An 18,864-nucleotide genomic window follows, 5' to 3' on the forward strand; every position below is an offset into this window, starting at 1 on the left:
ACAAAGAACATCTAGACAAAGACTCAGGATCCCACATGGAACAGCGTGCCTAGGAGGAAAACAGATTATGGAGTCCTAGGGAGGACTTACTCCTTGCAAAGGCAAAGCTGGAATGATGGTGGAAGCCTTTTGTAGGCTGCAGCAGGAAACAGGGAGGAGCTTGCAGGTGGGGCCAGAGGGACCACTCCCTCCTGGCCCTTTAACTCTGGAGGAGAGAGATGCTCCCCCCCCCCCCCCCAGAGGGCAGGAACAGGAAGTTGCAGGATCCTGGACAGCAGCCCTGCAGACGCTGACATCGAGAAGAAAGGAGGAGCTGAAGCAGGAGCTGGGCCTTGCAGGCCCTGACACTGAAGCGGCGGCGTCCTACTGCTTAGGAGAAGGTCCAGGGGCGGCTCCTGCCGCAAGAAGACCCCAGGGGCTGCGGCCTCCGGGCTGCATCAAAGAAGACGATGTTAGCGGCCTCTGCCGAGGTGAAGAAAACAGGCACAGCCTCGGGCAGCCGCAGGGGCGGCAAGATGGTGGCCACAGGACCGCGGAGGCAGGACCGGAGCAGCTCCATGCCGCGAGGAAGATCCCCGGCGCAGCTCCTGCTGCTGCAGGAATTCGCGTCATGGCTCCTGCCGTGCCGGCAAAATGATGTCGGGGGACGGGCCGGGCTGGCCGAAGAGAAGGTGAGAGGCTGCTCGGTAACAAGTTTCAGACACGTGCTAATTCATCCCCTTTCTGTGTCTGCAAAGGCAGGGAGACCAGGTCTGTAGAATATTGCACAGGAAGCTTCAGAGGAAACGTATTTTAATGCTTTCTTCAAACTCTGCTAAGAAAGAATTTAAAGTAATAAAATAAATCCCCAAGTCAAAATGACTACACTTAGCTCCGCATGACTCAATATCAAGAGAAATCTTTCTTGTTATGACTGTTGCTTTAATTATAATTTAAAGTTTTAGAATGAAAAATTAATTGGATGTTTTATCCTTTCCTCGGCAATGCTAAAAATGTAGAACTGATAGAGGATGCTCTGGAGAGCACCTCTCAGTCTTCAATTAAAATTTGCTATTTCTATTCTTTTGTTTCTAATTAGATCGCTAGAATTCTACTCAACTCTAAGATCCTCTTGGTATCAAGGTGCAGAATAATTTTCATGTCACAAAAGGTGCAGGCCTTGCATGATCAAGACAGTAATTTTTTTTTTTTTTTTACTCAAACTCTGTTTAAAAAAAAAAAAAGTTTTCAGTCTTGCCTGAGTCTGCACTTTTTTTTCCTGCAAAACACCTGGATATTTTAACTTGCACAACGCCGATCCATTCCCACCGCTCCCGCAGCTTGAATGACGTCCTGTGGGTCATTTCTTCCATGATCATCACACCCCCTTAGTCTGTATATCCCCGAGACTTTGCTTATGTTGTCTGCCAGATCTTTACGATGAACGAACACTTAATAATGTCTCATGCAGCCAAAGTCAAGGGCATATTTGCCGTCTAATGAAACAGTTATGAATCAAATTACAGGCTTTTGTTTAAATCATATGTCATGTGCTATATAACATTTGTAAATAGACATTATATTTATTGCTTTTTATCAGTGAAATGGAGTATACAGCAGTTGTGGGGCATATAATATCCATCAACTAGCTAAATGTGTCAAAGAATTGTAACTAACTTTAGTGAATTCCATGAGTCATAAATTAGCGCTTATCTCCATCTCCTTCTGAAAATGATTTTTAGGTGGTATTGATGGTGCAGGCCAGGACAGTATCATAAGAGTACAATTATGATAGGTGGTGAAGATGAAAACATTGAAGGAATTCAAAGGGGCATGGGATAAACACTGTGGATCCCTAAAGGCTAGAGGACGGGAATGAAGAAACGAGTGTATGGGGGTAACTTGCTGGTGTGGTGGTTACTACCCTTAACCAATAAGGCTGATAACTTCTGATGCAACTCCAATTTCAACAGCAAGAAGTAACGGAAAATTAGACTCAGACAGCATCCAACCAGGGCTCTGACTTTGACGGTTTGGGAAACTAAGTGTGGGGGTGACCTGCACGGCCTGGCAGATGTTACTATAAGCTTGCTGGGCAGACTGTGGACCATTTGGGCCTTTCTGCCGTCATTTTCTGTGTTTCTATATTTCTTGGAAGAGTTAGGGATTTTGGATTTTAAAGCAGTATGAAAGGGGGGACTTGAATACGGCCAGAGAGGGAGCAAGAAGCACCAACTCAGGAATTGATTGTAGTTGCCATGTCTGTGACTATTTTCCAGCCCGGACCTCTGCTTCGCCTGACCACGCCATTGACTCTCTCCAAGCCTGGACCTCTGCATTGCCTGACCACGCCATTGACTCTCTCCAAGCCCGGATCTCTGCTTTGCCTGACCACGCCATTGACTCTAAGCCCGGACCTCTGCTTCACCTGACCACGCCATTGACTCTCTCCAAGCCTGGACCTCTGCATTGCCTGACCACGCCATTGACTTTAAGCCCGGACCTCTGCTTCACCTGACCACGCCATTGACTCTCTCCAAGCCTGGACCTCTGCATTGCCTGACCACGCCATTGACTCTAAGCCCAGACCTCTGCTTCACCTGACCACACCATTGACTCTCTCCAAGCCCGGACCTCTTTTTTGCCTGACCACGCCATTTACTATCTAGCCCTTTGGTATGTCTACTGTGTTGCAAATTTTCAAGTCATCTGCAAGCAGGCAAAGTTTCCCTTCTGCCTCTTCTGCCTCTTCTGCCCCTTCTCTGTTTTCTTTTTTTTGTTTTGTTTTGGGTGTGTGTGTGATGGAACCAAACAGTCTTCTCCCAGTCCTTTTGGATTCCAGCGCAATTAGTACTGGTGCTGGGATACGGTTTAGTGAGACCTTTGTTCACAGCGACCCGCGGATTTCCCCCACTCTTTTATAACCTCATCTAGCCCGCTTACCACAGCAGTAGCCCCTGACTGAGGGGACCATAAGCTTCCGAAACCCTGCAGTCGTGAGCCTTCAATCCGGCCATGGCTGTGCCCCGACTATGACTCCCTCCCTCCAGGAGCCATCAGCCCTGTCTCTGCAGCATCTCCAGCTCCAGCTGGCCCTTGGGTCCAAACGTTTGCCCATCTCTGTATTAGCCACTAAACTAATTTAGCGATAACATTAGGACCTTAACCACATACAAGCGTCTGTTCTGATAATTCTGAACTTGCACACCCTGTACATCAATATTCCGTCACTGCTGCCTCCGGCATGTGAAAATCCAGATTGTGCAAGAGAACTGCAAATCCAAAGGAATCAAACAAATGTTTGCAGCAGATGGTATAACTCTTCTTATAATATAGATAGATGTGTCTCATGCAATGCTAAGCTGATGAGAAACTATTAAATAGAAAAAAGGAGATGGTGACATTACCGGTTCACGGGCCCTGCCCTATTTCTTTCTTCCACTAACATTATCAGGGAGGAAGTGATCTTGACGGCCCGGTGCTGTCTCTGTGTCCTTCCCATCTGCCTTACTGGTCAAACCCGGCACTCCTACACCAATTTTGTTAGGAAATGCTTCTGCTGCCTCTGGGATTGTTACGCATGCCATCCGCGGCAGACCCGCGGCACGGCCCATTCCCCTTTCTACTGTGACTCCAGCTGCTGGTTCCTCCTCGCTGGTAGCAGTGGGCCATCAGCTCCACCCTCGGCCTCCCCCAGTGCCTCCGGCCCAGCTGCAGTCCCTGGCGCTCCCGGTCCAGCCATCACGTCCATTGCTTCTTGTCGGGCCTCTCCGCATGACCCGCGGAGAGACGCTCCTTCTTGGCGCCGCAACCCTCCCTAGGCGCGCATCACAGATGTTTTAAGTAGGGACCGCAACGGGAACCTAGCCGCGGCCCCGGGTGATGATGTCAACGGAGCTTCAGTATTTAAGTGCAGGCTCCGCTCCCTAGCTTTGCCTTTGCAACAGGTCTCCTCGCTGGTCGAGTACTCATTGCCTCCTAGAGATTCGTCTCACTCCTCCGTTCCTGTTCTTCGTTTGTTCCTTGTTTCTGTCTCCTTTTTCCTGTCTTGCTCCATACCTCGGATTGCCTACATGGACTTTGACTTGGCTTTGCCTGACCACGCCATTGACTCTCTCCAAGCCCAGATCTCTGCTTCGCCTGACCACGCCATTGACTCTCTCCAAGCCCGGACCTCTGCTTCGCTTGACCACGCCATTGACTCTCTCCAAGCCGGATCTCTTTTTTGCCTGACCATGCCATTGACTCTCTTTCCAAGCCCGGACCTCTGCTTCGCCTGACCACGCCATTGACTCTCTCCAAGCCCGGACCTCTGCTTCGCTTGACCACGCCATTGACTCTCTCCAAGCCGGATCTCTTTTTTGCCTGACCATGCCATTGACTCTCTTTCCAAGCCCGGACCTCTGCTTCGCCTGACCACGCCATTGACTCTCTCCAAGCCCGGATCTCTGCTTCGCCTGACTACGCTATTGCCTATCTCCAGACCCAGACCTCTGCTTCATCTGACTACGTTTGACTATCTCCGAGATCAGACCTCATCCTTTCTTGCCACTGCCTCTGGATTGCCTCCAGCCCTCACTCAGCCTGTTCCTCGACGATTCTCCAGCTTACCTCCTGGACTTGGTCTATAGAGGCTTTGGCCTGCTGTTGCTCAGGTGCCCCCTGTCTGCCTCTGTTCCTTTGGCGCCTGAGTCTCCAGTGTAAGACTGCACCATCTCTCACCTGCTGTCTCTGGGCTGAACTGATCTCTACATCAACTACATACAGAGGCCCACCTAAGTCCAGCCGACCCTGGCACCCAAAGGCTCAACTCGCAGGGAACGAGGGCTGGTATTGGTGAAGCTCCAGTTGGCCTTTGTTCATCAGCACACTCTGCCTGCCAACGGTGGGAACTCATAGGTCCTTGCCTACGGGTTGCGTCAACCCCACCTTGGCCCAAGGGTCCACCTCCGACGCAACAGGGATGGCAAATGTAGCACATTACCTTTGAGAGAGATGTCTATGATAGCTGGGTAACTCAGGATTGCTGTCTTACCAGGCAAAATGACCAGCTTGAAAAACGTTTCATCAACAGATTATAGAAGCAGTCATGAAAAAGTTTCACTAGAGTATGTTCTACTACAATCTGCTTCTTGGTGCAATATGCTGCTGTGGTACTTTCCTTATCCTGGAAACTGAGCAATTCTAAGCGCAGCTGACATCATTGAGTTTTCTTGCCGATATGTGTTGTACCCATTCATTCGGGATGTTATCTCCTTGGCTGGCCTGGTGGCTCAGTGGAAGATCCCCAGTTCAATCCCCAAGTCGGGTCTTCCACTCCCTCAGTTGGCTGGGGCTGAGGAATGCTGTAGAGGCGGCATTCACTGCTCCCCAGGAGGATGGAGATCAAGGTCGTTATTTAAAAGTGACACCTAGTGGCCGGATTCAGGCCTCATGATTACAGGGTTTTGGAAAAAACCCTGGTGCTCTGCTCCTGACCCAGGACTAATCCTGCAATGACTGGAAATACAAAGGAGTTGGCTCAAAAAAACAGAAGAATGTTGTCCCTGTCTGCAGGTTCCAAGGCGTCCCTAAATAATACATTAACATAATGAGCCATGTCTTTCCCTGCTATAATTCATGGGTTAGGTTATTACGCCAGGATCTGTTTCCAAGGTCGTTGGCTTTTTCTGGCACCTTAAGCATTTTAGAATTAATTTTAGCATTCTCTGCCTTCAGGTATGAAGCCCCACAATGCGATTCTCTAATATTTCCGAGTGCCCTTTGTGACCAGTAATTTTGTCTTCAATGGGGGCAATTTTCAAACTGTCCATACTGGGACAAAGACCACTTTTTGCCTTCTGACTTTGCACCCATTTTTAAAGCAAAACCACACATGCATGCTTTAATTATGAACCTTGCAGCCAGTACAGAAGATGCACTGTTGCTTGCAACTGACTTTTCTCTGGATGGATTTTTTTCTCCAAGATTATGAAATACCATTTACGTGTGTACCTCTCCTCCCGCCCCCCCCCCCCCCCCCCAGTTTAAACCCACACCTCCTCTCGATGCAATTAAAAAATGCATGCACTGCAAAACACCATAGGCACTGGTAGCTCCATTTTCAGACATCTGATTAACACGAGTAATACACTTTTTACCCACTTTAATCGCTTCAAAAATTGTCCTCAGTATCTTTAAGTGCTCTGCTAGTGGAGTCTCCCAACTTAATGGCATTTGTGTCCCCCTTAATCTCTCTCTTTACTATTACTGCCCTCTATGGGGCTGATGCAATACCATGCGTGAAAAAACGTGCGTCCAAAGTGGGCGCCTGTTTTTTTTCAACCCGCGTACATCCACCTCTCCTGGGCGCCCGATGCAGTTTTCAAATGAAACTGAAATGAAAAAGGCTGCCAAAAGAGTGTGCGTTGTTTGAAAAAGAGCCTCCAAAGCGCTACCCAGTTTATTTCATGGGACATTCATATTGCATCACGCATGTACCATGTGGACATGCATACATTCTGTCAAATGGAATATGGGGAATGTTTATTAGAAAATTACTACTTTGAACTGGAATGGTGCACCCCCAGCGTGGCATCATGATGTGAGGTCATAAGCCTGCAGGGTATATAAATCGCTGCTGGGAGTCCAGCTGCTAAAATATTGGCAGAGATATGGGAACTGTCTGCCAAGTGAGTGTACAGCAAAGCCCACCTGCATTCTGTTGCTCCGGCCCCTGTGGAGCTGCTGCCTGCCCCTACCTTGGCCAGATCCCACCAGTATGCCAATAGAGAGAAGGAGTGTGAGGCATTTGTGGATGTCAATATGTCATTTGTGAAATGGACACCGTCTCCTGTGCTTTCACACCAGCATCTGCACACGGCTACGACAATGTTTGTACAAATTGGGGATGACCTAGAGGGCACTTTATAGTTTGGTGCTAGATGCTGCCATAAATGCCTGAGACCCATGTTCTCAATGACGTGCAGGGGCTGATCATCTAAAGCCATCATCTCACCGATAGTCCATGTCACCACTTTGGATGCTGCCTGTCTCTTTCCCCCATGACAGTGCCACCGAATACCACCTCATTTCCTCCATTGTGGGCTGTCGCTTCTTAGATATAGCTGGGGATTGCTGCTGCTGGCCTGCCACCCGACTCGTAGAAGGAGCCAAAGTCATGGAAGGAGCTTGAGGAACACTCATTCCTCTTTTCAAATACTAGCATCCTCTGTCTTGCAGAAAGGGCCCTCTGACTATTACTACTATTATCCCTAGGTGCAGATGGAAGGTGATGTTCCATTCCAGAATTGCTTAAATGGCCCAGTTGCTTCCCTCGGCTGAGGTCCTTTGCGCAATAGTTGCATTGTGCAAAGCGTGGGTCTTCCCTCATTTGAAAATGGCTCCAAATCACAGATTTCTTTTGTGATCCCTTGCCTCTGTCTTCATCCATTGGGGTGGATGGCGCTGCTGGCAGTGAAGTGTGTGTGGTCACAGATGGAGCCTGAGGAACTGCCGCAGAGCATTCACTCATCCTCTGATCCTGCACTCTCAGTGTGGCTTGCTCTCCCTCACTAAAATGTCCGCCCTGCCACTCTCTCTCCTCTCAGTGAAGTGGAAGCTAGCACAGTACTAACTAAACCTCGTAATGCAGGGTCTTCAGCTAATACCTCTCCCATCTCTGCTTCAGGAAATCCTTTCAAGGGAGATTCATCAAGCTGAATCAGAAGAGGATGACAAAACTGATTTTATAGTCTCTGCCGCACTAAATGTTTGCACTAATGGTTTAGGTTTCACCACTTGTACTTGTACTTCTAAAGGTACTGGTGGTTGTACTCTGCTGCTACTAGTAGTGTCTTCCCTTTCCTTCTCTGAGATAGCAGGATCTGGCTGAATCACTGATGGAACAACTGGCATATCTTCCCCAAATTTCAACGTCTTGCAACTTGACATGCCTGTCTCTCCTGCTGACATATGGGATTTGAAAATATCCTTCTTTATCTTAGTTGGGAGACTTACTGTTGTCTGTCTAGCAAGTCTCCTGCCAACAATTGGGGGCTTCCCATGTTCTTTGCCTGACATGATAGATTTTTTTGTTCTACTGCAGAGCTGGAAAAAAAGGTGTCAATCTTTATTTCTGAAAATTTGGTGGTTAGTCACACTGACGACACTAGCGTGCAAAACATTACAGTGATTCTTCTGTGTGTAAGGCTTAACAACACTACATAGAACAACAATTTTAGTATTTTGCTCTGGTAGTGACTACAGTGCACGCTGATGCACCCAACACACACAGAAAAAGTAAAGAATGGTATAATGCTATACTATGTGTGTGAGCTCAATACTGGTAAAACAGAAGTAAAGGTGAGTACACTAGTAATTTAAATGCAGTAGCAAAATAAAATAATCCCCAAAGTGGCTGGCTGTAGCTATGGTGGTAACTGTCATAGACCTACTGTGTGGATGCACTGACATATCTAACAGATACAGACCCAGACAAAGAGAGTTAAAGCAGCCTCTCTATGTGGCAGAGTTCAGTTAGCTATAGGTTTAAAATTTCATAAATAGCTGCAAAAATATCCAGTGCCAACCAGGCAGGCCAGGCAGCCTGGAGTGACTTCCCCCTAAAGGGAAGGGAATGTTGGAGAAAACTAACTTCCTCTAAATCAGTAGCACTGAGTAGTGAGACGTTAAAAAAAATTATAAACTTGTGCAAAATAACACAATGTGACATCAGCTAACAGGATTAGAAGAGATGAAATGTTTCTAATCTTGAACCAAAGCACTGTTGATACAGAAGACTGTAGTAATACAGAATTCTAAGACAACAGCAACGCAGGATGTATCCTTCACAAGTGAGAGATAAAATCCAATTGCAAGCTGAAACAGTCAGGGATTGCAAGATAAAGGATGGAAAGTTCAGTGATTTAGAAAAATACTTCCCTCTATGTTCCCTTACTTTGTCAATTGGGATTCCTTGACAATAGATCCCAGTTCTCCTCTGACTTCACACATGAGTCATAAGCATGAGGGCTGGTTGCTATGGAAACTCCCACATGACCTGCCCAGCCTCAGAGGGCTTATCATCTAAGTTTGTACCTGAGGCAATGGAGGGTAAAGTGACTTGCCCAAGGTCACAAGGAGTAACAGTGGGACTTGAACTCCTGGTCTCCTACTTCATAGCCCACTGCTCTAACCACCAGGCTACTCCTCCACTCCTAATAACACCAGGGACATGGATAGTACAAAATTTCAAGCATAAAAAAACTCATGGACGCACAGGTTTTGGATACACGTTCATGCATTGGGGGGTAATAGCTAATCAAGTAATTTCAATGGAATTTAAATATGATTGTCCTGTCCCCAGCAGTGGGTTCATGTTTGTATCTGTATATACTGTAGTTTAACTGTGTTTAGTGCAGTCCCTCCCTTCTGAGGATTCTTGATACTGAAACACTTTTTGTAACCCATGACAAAAGTCTGTGAGCCTTGCCTGTAAGAGGAGCCTTTGCCCTTAAGAGAAGCTCCCTCCTCCCTCCACTTTCTCTCACTATCCGAAGAGCTCGAATGCCCCTCAATCTAACTTGAGTCTTCCTAGGTGCCTTTTCGGCTCAAGGGACTGTCCTTCATGTTCCCCCTGTGTCACATGGTTCTTAGGCTCACTGCCATTGGGCCTTGCCCCCCTGCCCCCAGCTTGAGGAGGCATTTCTTTTAGCAGCTCCCAAGGAAAGCTCAGTCTTGCCCATGCGGGCTTCAGCGAAGCTCCCTGAAACGATCGAGTTTTTACCTTCTTTTTTACTGCCTTCTTCTAAAGACTAAATCAGCCTCATATCCCTCAAGCTCCCTACCTCTATCACAAACTGACTCCTGCAACACAAGAAACTTCCTTTTCCCTCCTGCTACCCTGTCTCCAGTTACCAAAGATCTTTGCCTTGGGGCTTACGTTTGAGATGCAACAATTGTAAGTAGAATCTACCTGTACAATAAATAATTTCAAACTTAAAGAATCTTTGTCTTGAGGATTGTTTGGAAAGAAAGTTTATCTGCCTGGATAGCAAACTCGGATGTCTGTCTGATCCAGATCAATGATCAGCACTATTTGGTACACGCTGGTTTACATGCTCGTTATGGATGCGCTAATACCTTTATTGTATTGGATGCTCATTTCGCATGTCCAAAATGTGTCCAACCATGGGTAAAGCTGTGTGCTAGCCTGAGTGCACGATTTTGCATCAGCCCCCATGTGTTGGTAATTCAGCAATCCCTGAGAATAAGATCTTGAGTACCTTTCTGTCACTGGAGAATTCACTGCCATCAGCTTATTTGTACTCAATTTTAAACAGTTTTAAGGAAATTGGGGTTTCTTGCACAATACTATTGATGTGTTACCCCAGTTTGGGGCACATAAGATATAATCTGTTACTGGTAATGAGGTGTCCATATCTTTCACTGGTTACTGGGTTCTTTAGAAAGTGGTCAAACAGTTGTTATAGTGGACCGGGTTCAAGTTTATATCCTTCACTGGACAAGGATATTTTCCCCAGCTGTGGCTGGAAGGTTAACCACCTAAGTGATTGGTTTCTTCTCATAAGCACCAACTGGCTGGCAACCTACCCCTCACTCTAATAAAAACCCTGGAATTAAATTCAGTCCAAACATGGCATGGTGGTTGAGTATTTAATATTCAAAAAGTAGGGTTACCCCAACCAAATTCAAGCCACAAGCTCGACAACAAAAGTTCATTATAAGACAGCAGCACATTACTGTTGAATTAGTGGACGCTTGGGCCAAGGCTGGATTGGTGCAACCTGAAGGGAGAAGCCCTGCAGGTTCCCACTGTCGGCAGGTGGACCCAGATGAAGTAGAGTCCCAGCTGAAGCTTTGCCTATACCAGCCCTCGTTTCCCTTGGGTTGAGTGCTTGGGTGCTGGGGCTGGCAGATGGGGGCCTCTGCTGATGGCAGTGTGCTCATTCTAGAGTAGCTAGGTCGAAGCAGTCAGAGGTCAGATGAATCCAAGGTCCGGGCGATGGTCAGGGGTAGGCAGTGGTCAGACGTATCCAGTGGCAGGCAGTGGTCAGTGGCAGACAGTGTCCAAGATCAGGCTGAGGTCAAACCGAATATCTGTCCGAAAGGAAAGAATGGATGGATAGGCAGGATAGGTCAGGCAAGGAGTAGCACAGGCAGACAAGGAAAACTGAAGACAAGGCTGGGACTGAAGATAAGATCCTAGACCGAAGGACAAGGCTAATACTGAAGACAAGACACTGGAACTGAGGACAAGATGCTGGAACTGAAGACAAGACACTGGAGCAACACGCTCTACCACACGCTCTACCACAGAAGCAGAGGGACCTGTTGCTGAAGCGATAAGGACACAAGTGAGTGAGCCCTTTACAGGGCTTTAGTAGTGACTTCATCATCCAGCACCGTGGGATCTTTCCCGCCACTGGCCCTTTAAATCAAGAGAGGTTGAGTGTATGTGCACGCCTAGGGAAAGGTATGTCAGCTGGGGCCTGCGGCGTCAAGCCATGTGAGCAGTCAGCGGCGTCTTGCCACATCAGAGCACGGCGGGCTGCCTTGTGGAGCCCGGGCAACATGTTGGGAGCAGGCAGAAGCAGCCTGGCCAGGGAAGTGAGTGAGGCAGTCCGCGGGAGTAGCCTGCGGACTGCCAAAGATAACAATTTCAGCAGCAAATAAAGCTCATTCCCTTTTAGAATTCTTTCTTTGGCAGTTCAGTAAAGACACTTATTCAGTCTTATAGAAGTTGAGACTTCTGTATGCCACCCTCTGCTGGGGCAGGGGTCCACTAATACCCATTATGGTGACCGGGGTAGAATGTAGAGGTTTATTTTGGGACCCACGATGATACCTAAAAGGGTCTCTCCACCAAGGCCCTGTTTTCCAGTGGGTTCTAAAATATTTGGAGTCTAAACTCATCCAGTCTGGTCTCCCAGAGCAAGGATGAAGTTTAGTGGATCTATAAGATGAGACAAAAACACACAAAATAAATGTATTTCAATTTTATTTTTTTTTCCTGCAAGAATTACTGGTGGCAGTAGTGATAGTAAATACAATTAAGAATTAGATTGTCTTCAGAAAGAGTAATCATTACCATTTAAACAGGTAAGGTGCATTTTTTTTAACTCTTTTCTATCTTCTCATATATAGTACCACCAGTTTAAAGTATTATTTGCTTTTCATTTCCACAGGGCAGATTATAGATGCCAGATCCATTGCAAAGGGCATCTTGCAACCCAGGTAAAATTTATTATTTAATCATTTAGAGGTACATTTAAAGAGCAGGCGTGCATTTGCCAGTAGAGATGTGCATTTGTTTCAAACGAATTTTAAAAACGCGATGAATGAGGCATTTCATTCGGGGAGCCCTGAAACGAATCGCAAAATTGTCTCATCTCAAGGATCTTCTGGGGGGCTCTTCAGGATAGAGGTCTTTAGCCTATGAGTAGATTATTTGATTTAGTCCACGAGAAATCTTTAGTCTAATTTTTGTTCCTGCAGTTGCTGCAAGCAACAACAATAACAGTAACAGTAAAGCCATAGCCCTGCACCCACTGCACGTCTCAAAATCAAAATCTTCCCACCAGAACTCTTTGGTGTCCATTGTACCTGCTGCTCTAGTTTTAATGTCAATCGGGCCGATTTCAGTAAAATGTGCAGCTTGGCTGCACATTTTACTTTCTGTATCGTGCGGGACTAACTAATAACCTCATCAACCTGCATTTGCATGTTGAGGGCGCTATTAGTTTCGGGGGGGTTGGACGCGCGTTTTCCACGTGCTATTACTACCCCTTAATGTATAAGGGGTAATAATAGCGCGTAGAAAACGTACATCCAAACGGGGGCTAACGGTGCGCTCGGCCTGAGCACACCGTACTGAATCGGCCTGAGTGTCATTTATATTTTGCAATGCTCAATTGGTTAGAAAGAAAATTCCAGTGACTTGTTACATGCTAATAGCCCTGATTTTTTCTTGCTTACTGAATCTTGGCTAACTGACTCAGATTCAGTTACCATAAATAACCTATGTCCTACAGGCTACACTATCATCTCGGAACCTAGGCCAAATCGTAGAGGGGGTGGCTTACTAGCCATTATAAAATCTTCCTTATGTCCTATAAAAAAAAATTCATTTTGACAGCTCCCTATGAAATTTTACTCGTAACCACTAGTGTTTTAAATATTTGTATTATATACTGCCCCCCGGATATTTCCACTCTGATTTATCTAGTTTTTTGTAGAGATAATCTCATCTATACCGGTAGACTTATCCAAAACAATCCTAGTTGGAGATTTCAACTTGCATATTAATGCCGCTCCACCTTCTCCAGTGGCAACCTCTTTTTTAGATGCTATGATAGGTTTGGGTTGGGAACAGCTGATCCAAGTACCCACCCACATCCGGGGACATACCCTAGATCTTGCCTTCGTCAATCCATCCTTTGCATTCCCTATTCCAGAAAAAAAAATCATTAACCCTATACCTTGGTTGGACCATTATCTTATTCATTTTACTTTAAATATAGAAAATGTCAGTTCTAACACCAGAAGTAATTATATAGCAGTAAAACAGAAGTTTATTACTGCAGATTCCTTTATTGAGGCGTTTGCGCCAAACTTGCCTTTAGCTCCAGCTTCCAATATTGATGACACTGTTACTAAGTGGAACTCAGCAATTACTGCAACTTTAGATGCAATAGCCCCATTAAAAAAGATTATGCATAATAAAGCGAAACCAAATGCTCCTTGGTATATACTAAGTCTCTTCACTCCTTTAAGACCTTGCTAAGAAGGATAGAACGCAGCTAGCGACGTAAAAAAACTTCTGATGCAAAAAATGCATACTATCTTACTTTACGTCGATATAATAAAGAATTAAACATAGCAAAGAAAACCTATTTCGCCAAGAAAATTTCAATGGCAAACGGAAATCCAAATGTCCTTTTTAATATTGTAAGATCCTTAACTACAATTAATAATAATAACCCTACTATCTACGACACTCCTACATGTAATAAAACCAAAGTTAATAATATATCCAGAGAATTTAAACGTTTACCTTATCCTACCCTCGGCAATACTGTATATAATTGTAATTGGTCAGAATTTACACCACTATCTGAAACCTCAATTCTAACTATAATACAGAAGCAGAATACTTCCAATTCACCACTAAATCCGTGCTCTGGCTCCTTCATCAAAGCCCTTGGGCCCCATGTTAGCAATTTTCTTTGCACGTTGGTGAATGAATCTCTCGAGTCAGGGCAGTTTCCTGACAGTCTGAAGCAAACCTCTATTCTTCCGATAATCAAAAATAAATCTAAAGACCCTTCTGATCTTAATCATCTTAGACCCATTGCATGTTTACCTTCTTTAGGCAAGCTTCTTGAATCACTGGTGCTACACCAGCTTTCGGGTTTTCTATCGGAACACGATATCCTACATGCGGATCAACATGGTTTCCGTAAAGGACACTCTACAGAAAATTCCAGTGAAAGCAGACCACTGAGGAAAGACTTAAGCAGCCACTAAGAGAAGATTGTTTCTGCAAGATATGATGATTTCTTTGAAGAAGACGTACATTTGGTGTTTCCCCTGAAGCAGAACCTTTGGTTCGAAACGCGATCGCGTCGGGATCTTACCTCGAGTTAAGTACTATGACTTGTGTTCTTTTGAATGGATATTTTATTAGGGTTGTTTTGACGTCTGGATTATTTGACCAAAATCGCCACCCCCTGCTCCCTTGTACAGTTCCAACCCCACCCCCGCCTCCCATGTGCGCTTCATCCCCTTCCCCCCGCCCTTTCCCCCACACTGTCACCCCTTGTATATAATTAATTATGTCTAACTCCCTTGTACAGTTCCAACCCCACCCCGCCTCCCATGTGCGCTTCATCCCCTTCCCCCCACCCTATCCCCCACACTGTCACCTCTTGTATATAATTAATTATGTCTAACTTGGTTAACCATATGTAATCTCATTTAATAACTGTGGCGCCCGTTGGCTCTACAGTAAAGTTAATTTACCTTTTAACTATCTATCCTTCCTCCACCTATCATTGTAATTTCTTTTCTCAGTTGTCTGTAAACCGACATGATGTTTTTTACGAATGCTGGTATATAAAAGTTATAAATAAATAAATAAATAAAATGGCTTATTAGTCTGTTTTGCACTGAGTCTCCTGTGGCAGTATGGAACATTTTAAGACATAATATACAAAAAAATTCTAAAAATTGTTTAAAAATAAAATAAAGTAATGTGACCGTTCCATGGTGGGTCTGATTGGCATACAGACTCTTTGCGTATTGGTCCTACAAAATGTATTACATTTAATTAATATTGGTGTGGCCAATTGTATTGATATAAAGAGTTACCAGCAAACCATTTTTGATATTTTGTATAAGAAGATAAGTGCCTTGCTGGTTCAGACCAGAGGTCCATCAAAAGTGGCCAGGCAGGCCCTAAAAGATTCAGTGTCTTGCTGCTACCTCCCTGTGACAAATGGTGGGTCTCCCTGAGTCACCTGGTTAATAATTATGGACTTGTCTTCCATGAACTTGCCCAGACTCTTTTTAAATTCAGTTATGCCAGTTGTCATGATCCCATCCTCGGGCAGTGAATTCCATAACTTGATTGTGCATCGAGTGAAAAAAAGAGACAACAGGCAGGATAAGATTGAGGACTAAAAAATTGTGAATGGAGTAGAACAGGTAAAAAAGGAACAGCTATTTACCCTTTCAAATAACACTAGGACTAGGGGATGCGCGCTGAAACTAACAATGGTGGTTACTCGTCGTGCAGAATCCATCATTCTGTGTGTAAAATTAGGGTTATTTTTCCCTATGTGCATTGTTTTGCTTTTGTCCATATTAAATTTCATCTGCCGTTTAGATGCCCAGTTCTCCAGTCGTGCAAAGTCCTTCTGCAGTTCCTTACAATCTGCCCGTGTTTTAATTATCCTGAATATCTGTGTTAATCTGCAAACTTGTTCACTTCATTGTTTCTCCCCTTTCCAGATCACTAACGAAAGGTTGAACAGCGCTGGTCCCAGGACAGATCTTTGGGGTGCACAACAATTCACCTTTTCTCCACTGAAAACAACTGACCAATTAGTCCTACTCTGTTTCCTGTCTTTTAACCAGTTACCAGTCCACATCAAGACATTAACACAACACCTCCTATCCCATGGCTTTTTAGTTTATTGAGGAGAAATACAGGTTCCATGTCTTTTTTTTTTTTTTGGCAGTGTTTTCTAGTTGGCAGTAAGCGACACATGTAAATACAGTATTCATGTTGTGATATTTTTTACCTCTAAAGGCTGTACTTTGGCCGTCCTCCTTCATGTAAAATTATTTATAAATGCATAAATATAAATTGCGTATGGGGTGGGTGGGGCTGGAGGCTGTAAAAGTTCATCTGTGGTGTCAAATACTCTTACGCCAACCCTGACTGCACTGGCTCCACGTGGGAAAGCAGGAGTCCATCTGGAGCTGTGCAGCTTTGGGTCAGTGGCTCTCTCCCCATCCACACTCAACCTTTGTGCCGTAAAGTGTGGGTGTGAATCTTTCTGATACAGACACATACCCTCTCTTTGTGGCTCAGACACAGACACACCCACATACTGAGAGCTACAGAACGTGTAGTATATGATATGTGTCTTTGTTTCAGAGCGAGACAGGGAGAGAGGGAGTGTGTGTGTGCGTGCGCGCCTGACACTGGTTGGCAGTGTGGTTGTCTCATTATTTGGCAACTGATTCAAGAGCTGATTGGTTGGCAAGCAGCTAACACCAGACCAGGAATCCAGGATAAATACTATATATATATATATGAGAGATATAACTGTGGAAGCCAAATAAATTACGTGGATGGAAGGGAGATTGCACCTCTGTTCTCTCCTGGTCTAGGATGCACTCCTACTATTTAATTATTTAAAAAAAGTATTTTTAGAACCATTGGAACTCAAAAAATTTATAGACTCAAGAGTTAAAAAATGAACTTTCACCAGGTTGGTCATTGGTTTATATATTTGTAATTGCATTTAAACGCACCTATTCCTTAAGTAATTTTGCGTAATTATGCTCCAGACTAATTGAATTGGGGCCTTCCTTTTCCTTATAACTGGCAATGTATAAAGAATTTTCCTTTAATTTGTTTGTCTTGCGTACTGATCAATTTGATCAATTATATACATAAATTGCCTTGTAATTGACATGTTTATTTGCTGTCAAAATCTTTTTAAACTGCATAAATAAATTAAAAAAAAAATTATTTAAAAAAAACAAACAAACTGTGAAATCTTTAAGAGATTTTTTTTTGGCTCAATTTTGCCACGTTCTGGGTTGCACGATGTTCCTCTCAAGGGGTGAGCTTTTGGGAGCTGTTGAAACGCGTGCTACCAGACCCTATTTCGTGGTGAAGTCATGGGGAAGCCAGATATCCCATAGGCTGGTTCTGAAAAAAATTCCCCGGAGCTAATTCCCTGCTTATAAATTTACACCTCAGGTAGTTTTGCTCATTATATTCCAGAAATTGCAAATGAACTGGCCATTTCCTAGGTTGCCCTAGAGGGCCGTCTGCACGCCTGTTTCTCAGTGCTGATGTAACTGTTACTCGGTACACTTACTTTGCAAAATTGTCATGTGTTGGGCTTCCCCACTCTTCAGGGGCAGTTCGATCATTAGGTAGAGTGAAGCGTCAACCGAGGCAGCAAAGTTTAGCAAAAATTCAGTTCTGGCTTCGCCACTGCTCCCAAATCCAGTGATGCCACACACTGGCGAATGTTTGTGTTCACTCTGTTGATATAATAACTACTGGGAGCCTGCAGTGGGATAAATCACCCATCTCATGGTCCCTACTTGCTACCTTGAGAGAAAAGAGGCAGCTATTATCTGAAACACACAGCGCCTTTATGAAATCCTAACATGAGTTCTTCTGGCCGAGATAGGGAAACTTCAGAGGAACGGCCCCATTTACAGAGCCGAAGTGGGTTGGCATATCGTGGTTCGCTCATTCAGATAACAAATAACGCCAGATTGTGTGAAAAAGGCTAAAAGCCGCAGCTCCACTGCTGGATGAAATCCTTGCGCGAGAGGCCTGTTTACATATTCCTTGCGGCAGCCTTTCAAAACTACAGTAATTTGGGAGCTATAACGTGCGCTGGTCTCTTGGCGCACTATAATGGCACGTGAAGGATGATCAGCCCGTTGAGAGACCGGAGCTGAGGCCAGACGATGGCGTGCAATAAGCTCGTGCTGAGATTTGTCCCTGCAGGCCGCAAGAGAGACAGGCTGATACAGCTAGCTCTGCCTCAAAAAGTTATGAATCATTCGTATGGTTTTTAAATACAAAAGCTTTAATAACAATAGTGAAAAATGCACCATTCTACAACCTGCTCTCTAATGCGCACGGGTCTGAGCTTGTGCTTCTGTCAGGACGCGCCGGCAGCTTCCCTTCCCTCAAGGACCGCTTAATTCGCTGTCCCGTTAACTAAGGATACAGTGATACTCTGCAAATAAAATGAACTTCCCAGACAATCCTAGCATCGGCTTTTATGAAAACAGTAGGTCTGTTATCAAAATAAACCGCAATACCTGCCAAAAGATATGCCTTGATGTCTGCGGCAAGGTGCAACAGCGCAGGAGCTGCAACACCCGTGTCCCATTTCATCTGCTCTTCCACCTACTGACGTTCCTTCTCCCCCATACTGCAGAGGGAGAAGCACAGATTTCCCTGGGGGCTTTTTTTTTTGCTCTCGGTCGATTTATATATATTTTTTTTTCATCCTATTACTTCCTTTGCTGTTTTGTCATTTCACCTGCTTTTTTTTTTTTTGTTTGCATCCATTTTCTCTTCAATCCCTCCCCCCTGGGATGACTGACCAAGCAGCA

General features: G+C 45.0%; 1 long non-coding RNA gene across 1 annotated transcript; it reads left to right on the forward strand.

Moving 5' to 3' along the window:
- Window positions 1-248: 248 nt before the first annotated feature.
- LOC115099313 lies at window positions 249-17,216 on the forward strand. Its single transcript, XR_003858741.1, has 3 exons — window positions 249-671; window positions 12,168-12,216; window positions 15,994-17,216. It is a non-coding gene; the product is annotated as an uncharacterized LOC115099313 (long non-coding RNA).
- The last annotated feature ends 1,648 nt before the right edge of the window (window positions 17,217-18,864 follow it).

Source organism: Rhinatrema bivittatum, chromosome 9 (assembly GCF_901001135.1).
Source record: "Rhinatrema bivittatum chromosome 9, aRhiBiv1.1, whole genome shotgun sequence".
NCBI lineage: Eukaryota > Metazoa > Chordata > Amphibia > Gymnophiona > Rhinatrematidae > Rhinatrema > Rhinatrema bivittatum.